This window comes from Plecotus auritus (genome assembly GCF_963455305.1).
Source record: "Plecotus auritus genome assembly, chromosome: 1".
In the NCBI taxonomy this organism is placed as follows: domain Eukaryota; kingdom Metazoa; phylum Chordata; class Mammalia; order Chiroptera; family Vespertilionidae; genus Plecotus; species Plecotus auritus.
In genome coordinates, this window is record NC_137770.1 from 106,427,794 (window position 1) to 106,444,836 (window position 17,043).

A 17,043-nucleotide genomic window follows, 5' to 3' on the forward strand; every position below is an offset into this window, starting at 1 on the left:
CAGTGGATAGAGCGTCAGCCTGCGGACTGAAGGGTCCCAGGTTCAGTTCTGGTCAAGGGCATGAACCTTGGTTGCGGGCACATCCCCATTAGGGGGTGTGCAGGAGGCAGCTGATCGATGTTTCTCTCTCATTGATGTTTCCAACTCTCTATCCCTCTCCCTTCCTCTCTGTAAAAAAATCAATAAAATACATTTTTTTAAAAAAAGGCAAATGTGACACACCTACTCCAGGGAAGCCACTCCTCCATCCTAATCTAAAACACTGTAAAATTAATTCTTCCCTCTACCACATAGGTTTTGACCTCCCACCAGTCCTTTAGTTGCTATAAATCTCCTCATCTTTGAATTATGCCTTTTAACCTTCTTGCCAAATTTGTCATTTCTAGAATACGAGAATGCCAGCTTGTCCAATGCCAGCTTGTCCAATCCTCTAAACATCACCTGTTCCACTTCCCAGAGACATCAAACTATCCTAAACTTTGCAAAACCCCTCTTACCTTCATAAATACTCCCTTCCCTTTTGCTCCCTCTTCCTCTACCAAATAGGGGAGTACCTCTAAGCCTTGGAATAGACGGGTCTATAACCCTTGATGGCCTAAAACAGTTACAGAAAAATAAAGACCTTCAGCCATTTACCCTTGTAAGATTGCAAGGCTTAAGTTCTTTAAAGGGGGAATTGATACCACTGTACTTAACTAGTTACTAATAATAGGAAAGGAGCAAAGAGGGAAGGCCAGACATTATACACATGCCATTAGGGCAGCTTCACCAGGAAGCTGCAATTCTGCACTCCCCAGGGAACCGCTGGCCAATTCCCTGAAAAACAAACAAACAAACATCAGGGAAAGGGATCCAAAAAAAGGAAGATTGATGCATGCTCAGTAAAGCTGGAGTGACATAGGGAAGGTACTTGTCTGTCAGTCAAACCCAGGGACAGAAATTGTTGGTCAGAATGGGCATGGCCACTGCAGGGTCATGAAAGTTTGGGAATACACGATTTCCTAAACAAAGGAGTTCTCTCTCTTGTTGCTCTTGCGCTATTGGCTTCACCCGCATTTCCTCCATAGCCATGTGGCACTGCAGTCCACACATGCAATGGACTGATGGACTGCACCAGGGAACACAAATTAGGCTAGCCTGATGCTGAATTGGACTCTGCTCCAAGATGGAAAGGAAACTCTGGACACTGACTCTGATTTAAGATCTATTGAACCCAGCTACAATAAAAGAAACCACAAGAAGTGGAATTTTAAAAATTATATTTAGTGATACTACATAGCATCATTGAGCTAGATGCATGGTTTTCTTAAGAAACAATTTCCATATATTTACATTTGTTCTCTTAACATGAGGTAGTAGTTTTTAAATTTGTTTATGTAATATGAATTTTCAAAGGAACTTTTATTTTATAAGTTATTTTTCCTATTTCATATGATGCTATATTTCATATGGTTCAGTGTTAGAAAGCGTGGCTTCTGTTGTCTTCCAATAGGAGGGCTTACCATCACTCCTGCACTGCAGGGAGCTATCTGAAACAACAAAATAACCATCAACCTGCCCTCACTGAGCCTGAACTTACAAAGTGACAAAGCCTTAGAAATCAACAGGCCATTTAAGATTGAATTCTACTTTATACCATATATAATATTCTTAAGGAAGCTAAATACAATTGTGGTATAAAGAAATGCTAATCGGCCCTAGCAGGTTTGGCTCTGTGGACAGAGCATTGGCCTGGGGACTGAAGGGTCCTGGGCTCAATTCCGGTCCAGGGCACATGCCTGGGTTGTGGCCTCCATCCCCAGTAGGGGGTGTGCAGGAGGCAGCCGATGAATGATTCTCTCTCATCATTGATGTTTCTATCTCTCTCTCCTTCCTCTCTGAAATCAGTAAAAATATATTTAAAAAAAGAAATGCTAATTATTTCAACTCCATTAAATTTAGGGAAGCTACAATAGCAGATTTAAAATAGCAGAACTGCAAAATGAGATGGTACATCATCTCTACAATATATTTGTGGAAGGTTCCTGTTTAGAATTACTGGTGGATTTGTTTATTCAAATCAACACTTCCACTGGAAGCAAAAAAGCTAAATAAAATATAATTTTATATATTGTAATTTAAAAACCTCTGAATTTAACCATGAAATCTATAACAGTGAAATTTTATCTAATCTTTTAATGGCTCAAATTTGAAATACTCATGTTAGGAAGTAATAAAATTGTGATAAATGAATTGAGGTATAGTAAACCCTGAAAGAAATCTACAGAAATAAGATACTTATTTTTGTGTGTATTGTTCTAGTTTCTACATTTTACAATGTTCACATATAAGATATTTAAAGAGATGATTATCAGAGGAACTCAAACTTATTTCATTATGTGGAACTTTGGTGTGAAAGACTGAAACTGGTGGAAACCTAACTAAATACTTCACACAGCCCCTCCATCACCCTCTATTATGCAAGCTGCAGCTTTTCAAGTCAACTCCCTTATTTCACTAATGAGCCCTGTCAACACTGAGGTAATAGAACTGGAAAAACTCATCAATCCACAATGATATTCAAATATCAGAATATATTTCATTTGGTAATAATTTTATCACTGCCAAATAAAAGTAATGCAAATACAGTAATATATGCAAGATTTTGAGGAATTCTTTTGTTGAAAAAAGCTGGGAGAGCCTCAAGTTCATTCTGCAATTGCTTAGGCATTCTTTTGCTCCTTTGAACCTTTCATGCCCCATCCTGTAAGTAAATAGGGTGGAGGTGGCTACAGAAGGCCAGAATGAACTAATCATCATGCATTTATGCAGTTAGTCTACTCTAGCTTTATTCCCAGAGGTTTTTTTGTCATACTAAGTTTCTCCAGGAAAAGTGCTGTTTTATTCATCTCTAACCTCCAAAATTTATCCAAATGTCCTGCATATAAAGTCATCCCTAACATCTACTACATGGCAGGCATTAGATGCAGGGGTCCTCAAACTTTTTAAACAGGGGTCCAGTTCACTGTCCCTCAGACCATTGGAGGGCCGGACTATAGTTTAAAAAAAACAACTATGAACAAATTCCTATGCACACTGCGGGCCCGGGACGAGTTGGCTGCTAAGCAGGACAGGCAGCAGCACCCGGCGGGTCAGATAAATGTCCTCGGCGGGCCGCATGTGGCCCGCGGGCCGTAGTTTGAGGACCCCTGGTTAGGGACTAGAAGTAGAGAAGTAAAAGAGATATGTATCTCACTCTCATGGAACTTCATGGAAAGGGGATATTGAATATTGGCTGCATGAACAGAATCAAGTAATTAGTGACCAGTTAACACAGCCCCGTCGCCTAGGTTCTTTTTGCCTATTGCCAACCAAGACTTAAGATGAGAAACAACATAGTCTTTCCCTTCAGGAATATAAATGTGTGTCTCTAGCCCTGACCATTCTCCTGAGTTCTATATTCATATACCCAACTGCCTACTCAACATATTAACATGTAGGTAGTTACAGAAATTAACTGCATGGACTCTGAAGACAGACTACTTGGGTTTGAATCCCAGCTCCATCACTCACAAACTGGGTGACTTTCGGCAAGTGACTTTTAACCTCTCTGTGCCTATTTTCTCATTTGTAAAATGGAGACATACAACTGCTACAAGGATTAAATTAACTGATATGTAAAAATGCTTAAAACCCTGACTACTACACAGTGTGTGCTTACATAGTGCTTACTATTATTATTAGCAGCACCAGTACTAGTGTCACTAGGCATCTGAAACTTGTCCGAAACAGAAATCATGACTTCCTTTTCAAACCCCTTTCTCCCTTCTCAATAAACAGCACTACCTTCCAGTTGTTCCAGCCTAAAACCTAAGAGTTTTAGGTTTTAGAGAAACCCACATTAGAAAGTCCACACCTCTACCTTCAAAAGTATATCATGAATTTGACTAATTCTTACCATCTCTACCAACTACCTCCCCTAGCCCAAGACACCACCAGGTACAGCAATAGTCTCCTACCTTCCCATTTTCAAGACTCCCCACTCCATGACCCTAGAATTAATATTCCACCTAATAAAACAGAAATCAGATGCTATTACTTTAATACAAACCTTCCAAAGGTTTCCCACCACTCTTAGAATAACATCTTTACCTCATCACAGCCTACAAAGGCCCCCATAGACTGCCTGGCCCTCCAACATCATCTGCCATCACTTGCCCCTATCCTTGCTGTGTTCTCAACACTGTTACCTTGCAATGCCTTGGAACCTCAGGGTTGCTTCCACCTCCGATCATTGTTCCATTGTTGTTCCTACTGTGAGGCAGTACAGTATTGTTGATTGGAGCATGGACTGTGAGGTCAGATTGCCCAAATTCAAATACTGTCTCCATCACATTTTAGCTGTACAACCTTGAGCAAATTCTTAATCTTTCTGTGTCAGTTTCCTTATCTATAAAAATGGTAATGAGTACTTATTTCATAAGGTTGTTGTAATAACTTAATTTTGTGTTTATAAGAGTGCCTCACATATAAGCTGTACATAAGTGTTTACTGCTATTATTATTCCTCCCTGGAATGTTCCTACCTCAGGGTCTTCCTCCACTTCAATTGACTCAGCTGTCACCTCCTTTGAAAGGCCTTCCCTGATAGACCTTAAAATAACCTGTTCTGTTCTCCCACTGTCTGTTTTTCTCTTATCTTCGCTTATATCACTTTATGTATCACTATTTGAAATAATATTATATACTTATTCTTTGTTGCCTATTTCCCCACTGGAACATGAGCTCCACTAGGTTGGAGATTGTGTCTTGTTTGCTGCTCTAGTTCTAGCTGTGACTCAGAACCTGACTTTGAATGCACACATCTCTTATTTCCCTTTTCCAGGCTTGGGGACCAATGCAAATTTCTTAATAGCAATAACAAACATAGCCTTTAGTTTTCACATTTATGATCTCATTTGATCCTTGAAAAAGCAACAGCAGATATACCATCATCTCCCATCTTAGAGAGAGAAGAAAATTCCAAGTTTGGGTGACTTGTCTTTAGACACAGAGCTAATAACTGATAGAACAAATATAAGGACCCCTGCTTTCTAAGCCTCCTTAGATGGAAGGAGATTATACCCTTGAAACTGAATTTACAGAAATGTGACCTTTCAGTCTCCTGAAGTGTGTACAATATTCTTCCCTTCAAAGTTTCTGTCAAATACTTGTTCCTGACTTTAAGAAGTACTATAGTATGGTACAAACTCATTAATAATGTATTAACACTTGGCAAGCCAACAAATTCAAGGAGTCAGATATAATGATGGTATATTCTAAGTTTACACAGCAAAATCCCTAAAACTCACAGTATATTTGTATTGAGCATAAAGTATTAATTTCAACACTCTAAAAGCTTTCTTTGCAAAACCCAGACAAAGGGGACCTCGTAATTGTCAAGATCATTGTGATAATGGTACCAGTTATTTCTTGATCCGCATTCCACCAAATTCAATAATAGTTCAGACCACCCACCAGGCTCAAGTGTTGTCTGGGATCAGACTAGGGTGGGGGGCAAGGTGAGGAGGCAGAATTGCAAAAAAGGCCACTATCTACAAGACCTTTGTCAAATAGCCATTGGCCAGTACATTCTCAGAATAGCCAATTGTCTTTATAAGCTTTCTTCCAAGATTACATGTTTGTATTACCTCACGTGCTCTCACAATTCCCATTCCTGTGGGAATGACAACTAGGAAGGCTAGAGTCTGCTTCACCGCCATTTTACCCAAAAAGAAAACTGAGGCAGCAAGTGGGTATTTTTACAAATTGTCTTAAGCCAGTGGTTGGCAAACTGCGGCTCACGAGCCACATGCGGCTCTTTGGCCCTTGAGTGTGGCTCTTCCACAAAATACCACGTGTGGGCACACACGTACAGTGCGATTGGAAACTTCGTGGCCCATGCGCAGAAGTCGGTTTTTGGCTCTCAAAAGAAATTTCAATCAATCGTTGTACTGTTGATATTTGGCTCTGTTGATTAATGAGTTTGGCGATTTGGTAACTTCTGGGATCGCAAAGGAAGCCTGGATAACTTAACAATGTCAAACTCCTGGGCTGAAAGGAATCAAAGTCCCTTCAACAATAAAGAAAAAGGGGGACTCTCCTATTTGGATCTTGCCCTTGGGTGACCTCGTCCCCAGGCTCTTAAAGCCTTATAGACACCAGAAGAAAAGGTTGGTGCGCTGTCCATTGGAGTGCGGCCTTGCCTCAGGCACTCCTGGCCCTCCCACCACAGAGGGCGCGCTCCCGCCTAGGCAGGCACCTGTCCCTTAACCAGGTTCGGCGGCTCTCCCGGTGGTCGCACCAGGATCTAACAACCCACAGCCACTACCAACACCAGGAAGACGAGCAGCAGGGAGAGCCCCGCAGGCCCGGGTAGCTGCAGGAATCCTCCAAAACTTACAGTTTTCCTACAGCGTGCGCGTCACGGCGAGGTGACGTCACGGGACCCAGCGTTCGGGAAGGTCAACCCGCAGGTCACAGGACCACACTGGTCCCACGGCTCCGCCCCCAGCGCGCCGGCGAGAGGCACGCCCCTTTCCTCAGGGCCCCGCCCCCGGCTTGGAGCTCCAGGCGCAGGCGCAGACTCGTTGCAAGGCCGCCTGCTGGGGGGGCTTCGCGGGTCTGGATGTCCAGGGTGGGGCCGCTCGAGAGAGCTTCACTGCAAGCGTGTGACCCCCAGCTTGGACATCAATAGAAGGGGTCGAAGACCCCCGGGAACACAGCAAACCAGCTGTTAGTTAGGGGGTTGGGTAGGACGCCAGAGTTGTGAGGCAGATTTTCCACAGACACTGCTGTCCTTTCCTCACGTGTTCGTTAAAAGTTCTCCACGTGTGGAAACAACCCTGTGCTCTCGTCGGGTGCCTGCGCGTTCTGGCCTAGAGGTGTCAGGTCTCCATGGACCCGCCCCCGGCCCCGCCCAGCCCGGGGCTTCGCTCCATCCGGCCCCGCCCCGACTCGGCCCCGCCCCGGAGTCCGCCTTGCAGGCTTGTGCTCGCGGGGCGGGCGGGCGCCAGCTACCTCGCCCTGTCTCCTTTCCATCTCTAGCCTTTCCCTTAGACATTTTAGCCTCTCCCCTCCTACTGGATTCCCCTTTTGGGCTCATCCTCTATTACATTTAATAAAAGTTGATCCGTGTAAACAAATATGTACACTTCTTCGCCAGTGTCAACTTTCCACCACCTCCCACCATGTGACGACATCTTGTGTGCCCAACCCCAGATTTCTGCTCTTACAATTTTACAAGAGTTCTGGTTTAAAGATGGCTCAGTAGAAGGAAAAAGGTAGGTTCCAAAAAGTGACAATGTATTAACAGGTCATTTCTAGCTGGTAGGATTCTTAGAGTACTCTTAAGCAGAAAAAATAATACATGTTAAAGTAAAAAGTGGCTGGGACAAGTCTGTCTTGGAGAAAATAAATTAAGTGGGAAAAACAGGCCTTGAAAATAGACCCTAAGTTGAAGGTAGCAAGGACACTTTTAAAAACTTATTTGGAATCACGACACATGGGTAGGTGAGACCTGGAATTTTGCCAGGCAGATCCATTGTAAATAAATCTGAAACAATGGTTCCTTTACACTCTTATTGAAAACGGTGTAGTAATTTCATAGGAAAGAATGATGATGGGAATGTTAGTCTTTTAACATTAGTTAAAAATAACTATTATTCAGAAAAAGATCTACCAAAAATTTTTTAAAGTTTCTGTATTTTTAAAGAGTATTTGTACATTTTACTTAATATAATTTCATATGAGATTTTAATGATCATTATCAACTGATGTAAGAAATTTGTGAAGTTTTTACATGATAACTTTATAATAAGGTTTTGTTCTGTGGAGCAGTTAGAAAAATTAGCAATTTTTAAAAATTCTACATATAAAAAATATATATTTTCCTTGCAAAACAACAAATTTAAATTTAATTTTAAATTTAAATTGTTAATTACATTATTTACAGGTTTATAGTATATCATCCCAAAAATGAGAATTTTTTTTAATGAGTCTAGATATACCTGTGAATCAAAAGTTGCTGCCACCAATACAATGCCAACAGAAGTCCCAATCTGGAGTGCAGTGAAAGGAGAAACTTTATTCAGGTGAACAGTTTACAAACCCAAGAAACACAGCCTCCAGTAGAAACCAAAAATGTGTTCCACCAGGGACAAAGGGAAGGCCACAATATAGAGGAATCTTCACTATTTTCCAGTCTCTTTCCGTATTCTGCTTCTATTTCATTTTTTTAGGTGCACACCATGATCCACTAAGTTGGTTTTGTAACCTATTAATACATTGCCACCCTGAGAAACACTAATCAGAATCCAAAATATAAAGATCAGATTGTATCACATGTAATTAGGGTAATTTTTTCCAAAACACAAATTTTAGGGAACTAGTGTTTTAATAATGTATGCATAGTCTAGGTTGCTATGTTAATGTATTTCAAAGCTGGATCTCAATCAAAAAAAATTTTTAATACAATTATAACCTTCCCTTGCCTGACTTCTGTGCATATTTCATCTTACAGAATCAAAACCAAGAGAAACCAAATTCCACTTACAACCTCCTCACACCCCTCTCAGCTCCAGGATCTAAGAGATGTCTTCCCAAATAATCAACAAAATAATCAGGTGACTCCTATATCCAGAAAGGCTCTTGTCTCCAGCACAAACCCAATAGTTTACTAATACCCTACTAATACCCTAATAATATAATAAACATCCATAAAACAAGAGTTATGAAAAATAAAAGAGAGGTTGTTCTGAGAAAGGAGCTGAGTTAGGGAGCTTGGTGGAAAGAAGACCTGGGACAGAGATTGGATAGCTACAGAGGGATGTATGTTTAATAATATACATGCACACTCATACACATGTCTGCTGTTACATGGTTTGCAAAGTATTTCAAATCTTATTTTATCACTTCTCTGCCCTCATTCTGTTATGTAGCTTATTCTCCCCACCCTTTTGGTCTCTACTCCACAGGAACTTCCTCAGAGAAGCTTTCTCTAATTTGCCTTTGCTCTCAGCCTCAAAAATTATTTTAATTTCTGCCTCTGCTAGACTGTATGCTCTATGAGAGTAGGGACAATGCTCGTCTTGTTCAACCTTAAATCCTCTACTTAATAGCTGAGTACCCTACCCTAAGCAGGTACCCAGTATATATGTGTGGAGGCATGAGTGGATGAATGAACTAAAATTCAAAGTCCAGCTAGGTTTCTTACTCAAAATACTAGTTAATTTCTAAAAAAGGGGTGGGGGGATACTGTGTTAATTGAAATAATACTGAGAAGAAAATCTTTTAGGAGGAAAAACATTTTGAATGACAATGCAGCAAAACATAGCAAAACACTGCAAAGGTCAATTCTGTTATTAACTGGCTACTTTTGAGACTTCTCCAAATCTCAAAAGGGGTTAGGCTCACCAAATGTTATTTGTAGTGAATGTCCTAATAGGGTGTTACCCCCCTGGGGAACTCTGGGAAATCAGGAGAGACCACCTGGAGCCTTATTTGCATTAAGTCCCCTGAAAGAACCTGACAGGCACTGGGGGCTAACAATTAATCCTCTTAAATCAAAGATGTTAGACAAAAGCTTCTCCCAGCAACAAGAGGTATAGGATGTGGGAGTGAGGAGGGAAATGAAAGACAAGTAACTAGTATCATTGCTCAGAGGAGCCAAGTTCATAATTGAGTACATGTGCATGCTTTTGAGTATAAATCTGAAAAAAATCAAGCTGACTTTGTGGGTGTGTTGGACTGGAAGGGAGGGGAGGAAAGTCCAGGAGAAAGAAGAGGATGTCAAAAAAGACAGTTTCCCAAGGGAAAAAAACCTCACCTACTACAGCACAGCAGACAGAAAGAATGTTTCTGAAACAGGCCGCTAGGTGTTTGTGCCTGTTCTTTCTCCTTGGATTCTGTTTTCTACCTTATCTCTTGGAAAAGACCTAGTCTTTCTTCAAGTTTAAGTTCTATCATTAATACATCTGCTAATAATAGCAAACCTTTCTTGAGCACTTACTTAGATCAAAAGCATTGCTGAGCACTGTGTGAAATCCTTAAGCTTCAAACAATTTTTTCTTAGAGGTACAAGAAATAATGGTGTACCTTTTAATTGATGGCATCTTTGATTTAATAACAAGTAATATATTGTATTACAATTGTTTATACTTCTTTCTCCCCCCCACTAAACTATGAACTCTTTGAAGACAGAGACTGGTTTACTCAATTTTGTATCCTTAGCACCTAAAACAGTTTCTGGCACATAAAAAGCATTTGACAAATTTCTTTAATTCAGTTGAAAAAGAAATGCCATCGTCCTGACAGGGTGACAGGTAGGTGCAATCTAGGAGACAAAGTCATCCCTGTGTCAACAGAAACTGTTGGTCATCCCCAAGGCCTGTTGGCCTGGGCAAACAAAGTCACAACTTCTCTGAGTTTCATTCCAGATAAGTTCTGTCTAGCTCTAAAAGTGTATGGTAGTCATCCAACCTGTCATTTGCTCTATTTAACAAATTGTCATTTATTATGTTTCCTTTATGTTGGGTTCAGGTGATTTTTAATCAATGAAAGCAGTTATATTAAAGCCAAATTAAAATAATTCTTTAAAATCTGATTTTGCAAACTCAGATTCAATTACATTTAGACTATAAAGTGAAAATGGTACTCAGCTCACAGAGGTGTTTGATTTGGTCTGCATTGTGTTTTCAAATTTTTTAATTGACCATTAGAAGATAACACACTTAAAAAGCAAGTATTTTGGCTTCTTTAAAAATATCAGAAACTCTGATGATATTGGCCCCCGTTCACTCAAGGCATTCTTTATTGGAAGGAACCATTGCCTGGTTCAGAGGCAATTTTCCCCATTTTCTCACAACCCCACATGTGACTATGTAACCCACCCACTTGGCCCCTGAAGGCACTAGAGTTTATGGTGGATCTTGAAGTGAAGGGTTTGCTTGATTATATAAGTCTCTAACTTAATAAGGGACATAAAACCTGTGAAATGAACAGCTTTGCCCGGAAACTCAGTAATGCTCTACGCGAATAATTTACAATAATCACATTTGCTTCTACAAATAGATGTTTTACAATTTTTATATTTGTCTTCTAGAGAAGAAATGGTTTTATGCATTAGGGATTTTCCTATAAGATATATTGCTTTTTTGGTATTTAAACCAAAGAAAAAATACTTAAGAAAAGTTGAAGAGCAAAATAGAAGATAGGGTTCACAGTGTTGCCCAGCATATGCGACTGCTGTATTGATTGCATTTGAAGAACACACTCTTATCCAGGTGGTAATTACAGTCACTTTTAAATTACACCTAAAAGCAAGCTCTGAAGTTATATAGAACAAGCATATTTAATTACTCTATTATTTTGGTGAGATTCTTTTAACCAGTCATACAGTAGGTACTGCTATTGACATTAGCATTAGATTTGGTTACAAGTGACAAAAAACACCTCAGGATCAGGCTTTAACAAGATTGAAGTTTATTTCTTATATGTCTGAAAATGCCTGGATGTAGGTGATCCAGGGCCATTTTGCCGTAGTGGTGTCAGGGACTCAGGCTCTTTCGATCTTGTTGCTTAGTCATGCATGACCTACATTTGCAAAGTCACCTCACAGTCCAAGAAGGCAGCCTAGCTCCAGCAATCCCCAGAGTGCAGGAGGGAGAAAGGCTGGAATATTCTGCAACTAGTACTCCTTAAATCCCACTTTTCCCAAGAAACTTTCTTCAGCTAATTAAGAGACTGGATTGATAATTTATCTTCTATATTCTCTTAAAACCTACTATACCAGACTTCAATCACTTAAATATTTTAAAATGTACTTATGGCCCAGACAGTGTGGCTTGGTGGTTGAGCGCTGACCCAGGAAACAAGAGGTCACCTGTTGGATTCCTTCCTCAGGGCACATGCCCAGGTTTTGGGCTCCATCCCCAGTAGGGTGGCATGCAGGAGGCAGCCTGTCAATGATGTTTCTCTCTTGTCGATGTTTCTATTTCTCTATCCTTCTCCCTTCCTCTCTCTCTCTCTCTGAAAAACAAACAAACAAAAACAAACCCTAGCCAGTTTTTCTCAGTGGTTAGAGCCTCAGCCCACAACTAAAGGATTGTGGGTTTGATTCCAGTCAAGGGCACGTACGTACCTCGGTTGTAGGCTCAATACCCTGTCCCAGTGGGAGCATGTGGGTGTGTGGGAGGCAACCAATTGATGTGTCTCTTTCACATCAACGTTTCTCTCTATCTCTTCCCTTCCGTTCCACTCTCTCTAAAAATTCAATGGAGGAAAATACCCTCTGGTGAGGATTAACAAAAAAAATCAATAACGTATTTATGTTATGTATAGTCTCAACATCTTTATCATCATGATTGTTCTTAAATCAAAGATTCTCAATCCTGACTCTCCATTAGAAGTGCCTGATGAATTTTAAAATGAAAAACAATTCTCAAATTCAGGATCCACATAAGTCCTTATTGAACATCATGGATAGGTTCTGTAACTTTAAGTGAAACAATGTATAACAAAAGTTATGCATTATACACTATAAAGTAGGCTGATATAAATGAGTTAAGTTCCTATGGTATCTCATCAATGTTGTAATGAAACAACATTGAACAAAACTACTTGAGCCCTAACCGGTTTGGCTCAGTGGATAGAGCGTCGGCCTGCGGACTGAAAGGTCCCAGGTTCGATTCCGGTCAAGGGCATGTACCTTGGTTGCGGGCACATCCCCAGTAGGGGGTGTGCAGAAGGCAGCTGATCGATGTTTCTCTCTCATCGATGTTTCTAACTCTCTATCCCTCTTCCTTCCTCTCTGTAAAAAATCAATAAAATATATTAAAAAAAAAAAAACTACTTGAATGAAACAACCTTATTTGAGGACCTGCTGTACTTGGAAAACAACTGCAAAGGTGAAAAAAGGACTGACAGTTGCAGAGCAGGGTTGGGGAGGGGGTTGTTAAGGAGTGGATTCACCAATTGCAGGTTCTATCAGTGCCTCACTTGCACGCAGGGCCCTAAGGAATATGTGTACCCAGGCAAGCTAGACATCAGGAAGCCAAGCTTAGGATTCTGGACAGATAATCCTGAGGCCAAACTTTACCTAGAAATATGAGGCTTCTTATCTGTGAACAGACTACACAGATATGGGCAACCCATGGGCAGGGTTGACCAGGGGTAGCATCCACTAGGCATTGAAGATCGAAGGCCATGTTGCAGGAAAGGGGTGGACGTACAACCCCAAGAAAGGGAATAGGAACCAGGAAAACAGATAGATGATAGATGATAGATAGATAGATAGCATTTTTGCCATTCTAGTGTGGAAGCTGTGTCAGATTGGGTTTAACTTACAAAAAGTAAAGAAATGTAATAGTTCTTGTGACTCAGATGTCATGGAACAAAATTGTGGGTGGGTGTCACAAAAGTTGATGTATGCGCAGGAAAATATCTTATATTTAAATAACACTTTATTGTCATATATAAGTTCTCATGCTTTACTTATTATCTGATTATAACTACAAAGCTACCCTTCATAGTGACTATAGAGAGGTAATGACAGTAGAAATTTAGATGATATCTAAAGAGCCCCAGATGGTGAGACCTTCACTCAGAGAGATGCTTGTGTTTTCTAATTCTTGCAGTTGAGAAAAATGTCAAATGTTTTCCTAGCTAGAGAGTTTCCTTGCTAGCAGTATTTTCCTATTTGCAGAAGCAATTTTTTTTTCACTTTAAAATTTTATTCCTGCCATATCTATTCAACTAAGTAGGCACTTACTACATTTTTACTTATATACACACACACACCAATCCAGGAAAATAGATGCCCATTTTATACTAAGTTGCTTTGAATTTAGTTTTTATATATTACTTTTAGAGTTTCTTTTTTTTTTTTATTTAAAAGATTATATTATCCTTGTCATTTAAAGTAGACCAGTTTCTTATTATGGGCTTGGTGATCAATTCACTAGTAACCAGAGCATTAAAATAGAGTTATCTAATGCCTACATTTCCCTCTCTAAATAAAATTGGGCCATTTATAAAAAACACAAAGCCTGGTGGACTGTCAGTCCTCATTGAATGAATTAATACTGAAGGTTATACAAAGAACTTTTCCGAGAAATAAGAACTGAAGAAAATCAGACCTGGGTGGCCACGTAAGTTCTACTCATTTATTTTAAAACTAGAGACCCAGCGTGCACGAAATTGTGTGTGGTTAGATCCATAGGCCTAGCCTGGTCTCCTTGGCATGGCCTCTGCCGCCCTGCGACGCTAGGTGAAGCTCCCCGCCCCAGGACGCTCTGCGATGCTCGATTGCTCCGAGAGGCTTCTCCCGCCCCTCTACTGCTCATCGAAGCTTGCTGCTGCCCTGCAGCCAGCCCCCCCCGCCCCCTCACGGTGAGCGGCTCGGGGGCTGAGGGAGAGGGGGGACTGAGAGGTGCTCCATGTACTTCATGATTACTGGTCGCCCGTTCGGTCGTAACGCCACCTAGCTCTTTATATATATTAGGATTTCACTTTTTTAAGAGTGAATATACATAGCATAAAATTCAGAAATAATAAATGTATAATTCAGTGAGTTTTAACTAATATATATATAGCCCACCACACAATTATGATGTATACTGTAGATTCTTTTGCCTTAATAGAAATAGAGGCATATAAATAGAATAATATAGTCTTTTGTGTCTGGCATCTTTTGCTTAGCACAATGTCTTTAAGAGGTATTCATATTGTTGTATTAGTACTTCAAGTGTTTTTATTGCTGAGTAGTATATATATTTTTTATTTAATGTATTTATTTTTCCATCCCCTTGTTGACAGTTATTTCCAGTTTCTGTCCATCATAGATTAAACAGCTACAAACTTTCAGTACAACTCTTTTGTTTTCATTTGTCTTGGATAAATACCTTGTAATGGGGCTGGATTTCATGGGTAAGTGTATTCTCTGTAAGAAACTGCCAAATTATTTTGCAAAGTGGCTGTACAATTTTACATCTTCATCAGTAATGTATGAGAGTTCTAGTGCCTTCACATTCTCATCAACATTTGGTATTGTCAATCTTTCGGCCCTTCTATTGTTTATTTTCTGGTGTTCTATTTAAAAAAGCTTGGACTAAACCAGAGTCACAAAGATTGCCCTTTTGATTTCTTCTAGAACTTTTATAGTTTTAGCTTTCATATTTACGACTATGATCCATTTTGAGTTAAATTTTTGTAGAGTGTAAAAGGTGATTGAAGTTCTTTATTTCCTCCATATAGAGAGCCAATTAACCCAGCACCATCTGTGAAAAGACTAGCTTCCCCCAATGAATTACCATGATACCTTGGGCATCATCTCTAATATCATCCTTTTTCACAAATCCCACCTGATCTCATTCTAACCAGTCTCTCCTCACTCAAAACCATCTTCACTATGTCAAGGTTAGGCAAATGAATGAATGAATGAATGAATGAATGAATGAACTAATGAACAAACAAAATTTTAAAAATCAACAACACATAAAACCCTGCAGTGGATTCTGTAACATTGCTTAGATCCTCTTCAGAACAGAGACACTCATTCCAGCTGCCAGATGTTTTGGTTGGAGAGGGCTCACAGTGGTGCCCCTCTCCAGGAACTGCTTTTACTTTCAGGAATCAGCCTTGCCCAAGGCTATACCCCTCCTCCCTGGGAGTGATCACATCCAGTGCCCTCTCTCTGTGCATAAAAAAGCCTGGCCACCTGGACTTAATGGGGGACAACTCTGAAGGACCGTTTCTGCTACAGAGGTCCCTGTGGGATGCAGCCTCTGCTACAGCTGCATTACAGCCAACTTCCCTTCACCCCCTTACAAGTACTGTTTCCTAAGCAGATCTTGGGCTTTCAGAGACTATTACTTAGGGAGTCTAACCTCTGATCTTCTTAAAGCTGATTATGCCATTCCTCTGCTTAAAATCTTTTGCCTACAGACTATAGGCAAAAGCTGGCATATTAAGGTGTTCACAGTCTGGCTTCAATCCATCTCTCTCTCCTCAAACTTCTCTGTCACCACTGACTCTATCCTTCAGACAGTTTCAAATATTTGTATCTCAAAATTCCCCATACGGTCCTCTCTCTCAGATAAACTTCTCACCCTCTTCTTATCCTTCTGTTCTGCCTTGGATCAGATGTCAACCCCTCTGGGCAGTCTCGTTTTTTCTCCACAGCACCATGCCACCCTTTATATAAGAATTTATCGTCTAATGTTGAAGCAGATTAGCTTACCTATCTGACCCTCCTACTAAATCGTAAGCTCCTCTACACAGAAACTGAATCCTGAGTCCTGTGATATATTCAGTAGATCATTATAAATACATTTTCAGTTAGTGAATTCATAATAAATACCAAGAAAAGCTGGGCATTGTAAAAAGTATAGACATTTGGAAATTTTTGCTATACTTGGTTTCTGGTATCTTATACCTAGACCAGCAATTTTCAACCTTTTTCATCTCACGATACACATAAACTAATTACTTAAAATCTGTGACACACACAAAAAATATTTTTTGCCCATCTGACAAAAAATAGGTATAATTTTGATTGATCTACAAAAAAAAATAATAGTAGTAATTACCTATTCTTTTTGCTCCAAGGTGATTTTTTTAAAAATTGGGTGCCTATGCTTCTATATAAGGATTTCTGATACCAGGAATTAACCAATCAGACACAATCTTATTATGTGATATGACCAATAAGATGCAACTCTATTATATGACCTATACATTTATGGTTCAAGGCAGGGCATGCACACCGGATGGCTGCTGTTTTATTGGCTGTTGTCATTTTTTTTATTTGATAATCTAAGGAAAAAGAGGTCAGTGCCTCTGACTAAACAATCAAGTATTGCATGTTTCAAGAATTCTTGAGGCACACCAACTGAAAATCGCTGATCTGCACTATTATGTATCTTCTTTAAGAGAGTTTTGTATTTTTTCTTAGTCCTTTTTAAATTCTTTGGGGGGGGGCAGAATTTTATGATTTTATTAACACAAATACAATGTGTACACAATCTGT

General features: G+C 40.0%; 1 protein-coding gene across 2 annotated transcripts in view; it reads right to left on the reverse strand.

Moving 5' to 3' along the window:
* ZNF438 (zinc finger protein 438) overlaps positions 1-6,549 on the reverse strand; it is a 192,616-nt gene extending 186,067 nt beyond the window's left edge. Inside the window, exon 1 of one of the 2 annotated variants that reach the window (XM_080678246.1) lies at positions 6,421-6,549. The gene's annotated coding sequence lies outside the window, so the exon portion shown is untranslated. The remainder of the gene's footprint in view (positions 1-6,420) is intronic. The other variant, XM_080678247.1, reaches the window with a different exon arrangement.
* Positions 6,550-17,043: the final 10,494 nt, after the last annotated feature.